Source organism: Mus pahari, chromosome 3, assembly GCF_900095145.1.
Source record: "Mus pahari chromosome 3, PAHARI_EIJ_v1.1, whole genome shotgun sequence".
NCBI lineage: Eukaryota > Metazoa > Chordata > Mammalia > Rodentia > Muridae > Mus > Mus pahari.
Window position 1 is genome coordinate 76,873,191 of NC_034592.1, and position 6,000 is coordinate 76,879,190.

Below are 6,000 nucleotides of genomic sequence, written 5' to 3' on the forward strand. Positions count from 1 at the left end.
GACCTTGGCAGTTCAATGAGCAAGAGATTCCTACAAATTTATAAAATTCATTTATTGTGTGGGAGGGGTGCATGGTGCATGTATAGAGCTCAGAGGACAACTTGTGAGTGATTAAACTCCTATCAGATTTGCCAACAAGCCTCTCTACCTGTTGAAGTATCTTTTTCTTTTTTTAATTCATTTATTATATATATATGAGTATACTGTCACTGTCTTAGACACACCAGAAGAGGGTATCACATCCCATTACAGATGGTTGTAAGACACCATGTGGTTGCTGGGAATTGAACTCAGAACCTCTGGAAGAGCAGTTGGTGCTCTTAACCTCTGAGCCATCTCTGCAGCCTCCTTCTGATGTATGTTGATGGCCTGATGTTTCTTTCTTTTTTTCCTTTTTTGTTTTGTTTTCTTGTGTTTTTTGTTTTGTTTTGTTTTTCGAGACAGGGTTTCTCTGCGTAGCCCTGACTGTCCTGGAACTCACTTGGTAGACCAGACTGGCCTCGAACTCAGAAATCTGCCTGCCTCTGCCTCCTGAGTGCTGGGATTAAAGGCGTGCGCCACCACACCCAGCATCCTTTTTTCCTTTTTAATGTGGCAACTTTGAGATTAAATTTACAGAGCCTGCTTTCTGCATAGCATGCAAGTGCTCTTCCTCAGAGCCATATCCTTAGCTCACTTTAAAAAGAAAAGATTTATGTATGTATGTATGTATGTATGTATGTATGTATGTACACTGTAGCTGTACAGATGGTTGTGAGCTTTCATGTGGTTGTTGGGAATTGAATTTTATGACCTCTGTTCCAGTCAGCCCTGCTTACTCAGTCCCTGCTCACTCAGACCCAAAGATTTATTTATTATTATACGTAAGTACACTGTAGCTGATTTCAGACACACCAGAAGAGGTCGTCAGATCTCATTACGGGTGGTTGTGAGCCACCATGTGGTTGCTGGGATTTGAACTCAGGATCTTCAGAAGAGCAGTCAGTGTTCTTACCCACTGAGCCATCTTGTCAGCACGCTCACTTTTTTTTCTTCCATTTTATTATTGTGTTGCCCAAGCTGGCTTTGAACTCGCTAGTCTAGACACACCTTAAACTTCTGATCCTCCTACTTCAGCCTCCTGAATAGCTGGGATTTCAGACCTATGCCACCAGACCTGACTTGGTTTGTTTCCTTTGGCAATGATGTAAGAATACTTATATAGTCTGTTTGGGAATTCTTTGTAGAGAGGACAGTCCTTGGAAGAAAACAGGTCTTAGAGCCAGGCATAGTGGCTCATGACTATAATCCCAGCTCTCAGAAGATTGGGCCACTGTGGAAGCCCTGTCTTTAAAAAGCTGAAGTACAAAGCATGTCTTGAAATAAACTAAGAGTTAGACCTTAGAATATTATATGCAGAGTGATAGACAGAACTTCCCAGGAAATAAATAATCCCCTAACAAGTCTTGTTCTAAAATCTCACTGTTGTAAAAATAACCTGATAGGGATAATACAAGTGTGAATTAGGTTCACACATTGGTGTCTTTGCTAGGACTAAAAAGATTTTCCTGAGGATTGTCTTGTTCCCATTTTCTCAGTCACTCATCATGTGACACCTCTGAGCTGGCCTCTTGGATCATTTTCTACCTGCCTTTGGCAGTGTTAATCTGGTGACGTTCAAAGTAAAGAAGTGAACAGCAGATGACAGAGGAATGTGGAAATAAATCGAGGGTGACTCATCCTAAAGATTAGAAACAATTATGGATTATTATCTGCTGTTTATTTCTATTCCAAATGCTGTTTCTCATCCTAATCTTCTGTTGTGAAGTGGTGGCTTGGCAGGAAAGTAGATTTAATGAGTTCAAGGAGGACCTGGATGTGGGACAGTGGACAGTTTGGAAACTAGTTCTGAGCATTATATAATGAAGACTTTGTTACATTTTGTTCTTTGTACATTTTTTTTCTTTTTAGTTTGAGATAAGATCTCATTATATAGCCATGACTAGCCTGGTACTGACTGTTTAGTTCAAGGTGGCCTTAAATTCACCAATCTTTCTGCCTTAGCCTCCCAAGTACTAGAATGACAGACATGACACAGTACCTAGCTCTGTTTTCATTTGTTTGTTTGGGTTTTACTTTTGTCAAGAGCCTGACTAAGTAGCTTTATCTGACCTAGAACTCACTATACAGCCCCGGCTAGCCTGGAGTTCATAGAAATCCACCTGCTTCTATTCCTCTGTAGTGCTGGTATTCAAGGCCAAAATCAGTCACCTGCTTTTTTTTTATTGTTTTTGCTTGCTCTATCTATAGATTGATGGATCATCTATCTTTTTTGTTTGTTTGTTTGTTTGTTTGTTTTGTTTTTTGCTTTTTTTTTTCTTGGTTTTCAAGACAGGGTTTCTCTGTGTATCCCTGGCTGTCCTGGAACTCACTCTATAGACCAGGCTGGCCTTGAACTCAGAAATCCACCTGCCTCTGCCTCCCAAGTGCACCACCACTGCCCGGCCTATCTATCAAATCTGTCTGTCTGTCTATTTCTCTTTGAGACAGGGTTTCTTTAATCAGTCATCTGCTTTTTGTTGTTTTTACTTTCTTTCTTTTTCTCCCTCCTCCTCCTCCTCCTCCTCCTCCTCCTCCTCCTCCTCCTCCTCTCTCTGTCTCTCTCCTCTTTTCTTTTCTTTCTTTCTTTCTTTCTTTCTTTCTTTCTTTCTTTCTTTCTTTCTTTCTTTCTTTCTCTCTTTCTTTGTTTCTTTCTTTCTGACAGGGTTTCTTACTGTTCTGGAACTTCTAGAGATCCACTTACCTCTGTCTCCATAATGTTGGGATTAAAAATGTGTGCCACCATGCCTGGTTTGGGTTTTATTTATTTTTGTGCTGGGAAATAAATCTCGGAAGCTAGCACACACTAAGAAGCATTCTACTTGCTTTGCAAAGCTTAGCAGCAATAGCTTGTTTTGTCTCCCTTATAAACTCTGTAGCCTAGTTTATCCTCAAACTTGCAACCCTCTTGCCTTCCAAATGCTTGGGGGGGGGGGGAGAAAAGAAACTGAAAGACATTACCCCTGTGTGTGTCCATGTGCTTGGGCCTGTTTTATTTTCTACATTACACCAAGATTTTACAAAATTGTATGTATAAGAAATGAGAGACTCAAAATTAACATTCTCCAGTCCGTTTTTCTGTTTTAGTCTTTCTAAATTCTGTGTGATTGACAGGGGTAAGGTCTATTCTTAGGATGACAAGCTATCCTGGTTTGCTCGGGGCTGTCACAGCTTCAGCACCGAAAATCCTGTGTCCAGTTGATCACTATAACAGGAAGAGACTGGGGGTGGGGGACCATTATCCTACCTTAAAGGGAGTCCCCATAAGGAGAACCTTCTAGAGCACAAAAAATTAACCAGCACAACAGTGAGCTGTTACATGTCCATGCCAGCTTACAGAAGGACAGCACACCTCAGGCTGGTCTCAACTTCTACCCATCTGGTTCCTTGTTAGGAATCCATCCTCCAGTGTCAGAAGAACCCTAGAGGCTTACGGATTTCAACTCTGGATCTCTGTTGTTCAGTCTGATTCTGATCAACTTCTCTGTAAGAACAAGCACTCAGTTGCTCACTGTCAAATTGAAAATTCACATTCAGACCAACTTCTGCAAAGGGAACGTAGATCTCTGCTGGTGAACAAGACCTTTTCTTTTCTTGCTCTAGGCAGAGAAGAAAGGGGCTTTTGCATAACCAAGGAGGCACTATACACTGAAACAACATTTCTGTTCATAAATCATCTTTCCTGTGGTCTCACAGAGTAGTCTAGCCTCAGTTTTTCAAGTATTTCCATTTGCAGATGATAGTTTTACACATGTGTGTAAAACTACAATTGCTTTTTTCTCAAAGTGTCTGCAGGGTTCTGGGGTTATAACTTTGTTGGTAGAATGCTTGCCTAACATGCATAAAGGTCTGGGCTCAGTTCCTAGCACTTCAGAGAACCAGGCATTGCCATGTAGCATTTGAGAGGCAGAGGCAGAAGGATCAAGAGTTCAAGGTCAGCCTTGTCTACATAAGCCAGTTTGGAACTTTTGAGTCTCTGTCTCCAAAGTTTCCAGATTTTAAAAAAACTGAAAACTTCTTATTCTCTTGAAAAAGAAATTAAGTCAGTGGGCTCTTTATTGCTTCTGGGGCGTGGGTTCTGGGTTGTGGGGCTCTGGAGCTCTTTGTGGGTCGTGTCTGTTTCCTCTTTGCCACCACAGGCTTCTGGCTTCCCAGGATGGCCCTGGCCCTGCAGATGGCCTCCATGGATATATCAGGGTGGCTCTTTTTCTTTCAGGTCATGTGCCTGATGCTGCTCAGCATGGCCTAAGCATTCTGGTTGATGGTGGTCCTCATTTAAGAAGTGGTAGATGAGCTGGGCGTGGTGGCACACGCCTTTAATCCCAGCACCCGGGAGGCAGAGGCGGGCAGATTTCTGAGTTCGAGGCCAACCTGCTTTACAGAGTGAGTTCCAGGCCAGCTAGGGCTATACAGAGAAACCCTGTCTCAAAAAAAAAAAAAAAAAAAAAAAAAAGAAAAGAAAAAAGAAAAAAGAAAAAGAAAGAAAGAAAGAAAGAAAGAAAGAAAGAAAGAAAAAGAAAAAGAAGTGGTAGATATGTTGCTGACCAGATCACTGTTTCACGATGGCCATGACCTCTTTGCCATCGGTCACAGGCTCTAATCCTAAAGTCTTGTGGTGAATCAGCTTGTTGTAGCTAAAAGGGTTGTGGGCCTTCAGATTAGTGGCCTCGTTGCTGTACATCTGCTTATTCCTCTTGATGAGGAAGGGAACAGGAACAGTTCCAAGTGACCATCCACTGCACATGTGCAGACATGGAGGTGGCACCTCTCCCTAAAGCAGCCAGAGACTGGTCTGGAAATTCTTGTACTCTTGATATTAATGTCTTTAGCTCTCTTTCACTGTGCCAAGGTTTCAAAATACTGTAACTGTTCTGGTCAGATCTGAATAAAGTTTCTAGATCTAAACCCCATACCTCAAAAGTCTCCCTGTGAAGGAAGCTTTTCAAAAGCCAGGAGGAGACAGCAAAGGAGAACTATTTGCCAATTTATCACCTGACTCCAGAAATGATAGCTTGCCTACTGAGTTGTCACCTAGTATGTGTCAATTTGTCCCTGACTTAGAGAAGTCACACACCTATCCAGGATAAAGACCAAATCCCAGTTTTCCTTACAGGTAGGTGTGGTGTGACTTTTCTAGGGATATATGAACCAATGCCTGTTTGACCCAATATGTTGTTAGAGGATCAATAACAGAACAAAGAAATGATTCTAGCCAAGCCTAGTTTGGTGAACCAACAAGTTTGAGATTATTTACAAGAATATGGGCAATGTATGGACAGTTATGGCACTGATCAAGTCTCTTTTCCCCTCCACCTAACAAGCATTAACTTCTAGTGAGACTGCTAGACTGCTAGAGACTCATGAGCACTGAATTTGGCTGCCAATTTTTCCCCCTACAAACCTGGAGGCAAGAACTGAAGCAGAGGCCATGAAGGAAGGTTGCATGCTCTTGGGTTTCACTGTGTAGCCCTGGCTGTCCTGGAACTTGTGTTGTAGACCAGGCTGGCCTCAAACTTAGACCTCTGCCTGCCTCTGCCTCCTAAGTGCTGGGATTAAAGGCCACCACTGCCTGGCTCAGCCTGCTTTCTTATGTCACCCAGGACCATCTGCTCAGGGAGGGTTAGGCCCTCCCACAGCAATCATTAATTAATTGTATTCCGGCTTGATGGAGGCATTTTTTTAAATTGAAGAGACAATTCTAGCTTGTGTCAATTTGACCAAAAAAACAAAAAACAAAACAAAAAACAACCCAAAAACTAAGCAGGACACTTTTCTTTTCTTTTCTTTTCTTTTTTAAGATTTATTTATTTATTATATGTAAGTACACCGTAGCTGTCTTCAGACACTCCAGAAGAGGGCGTCAGATCTTGTTACGGATGGTTGTGAACCACCATGTGGTTGCTGGGATTTGAACTCCGGACC

General features: G+C 42.1%; 1 pseudogene; it reads right to left on the reverse strand.

Moving 5' to 3' along the window:
- Window positions 1–4,627: 4,627 nt before the first annotated feature.
- Window positions 4,628–4,832, reverse strand: LOC110319431 (annotated as a pseudogene).
- Window positions 4,833–6,000: the final 1,168 nt, after the last annotated feature.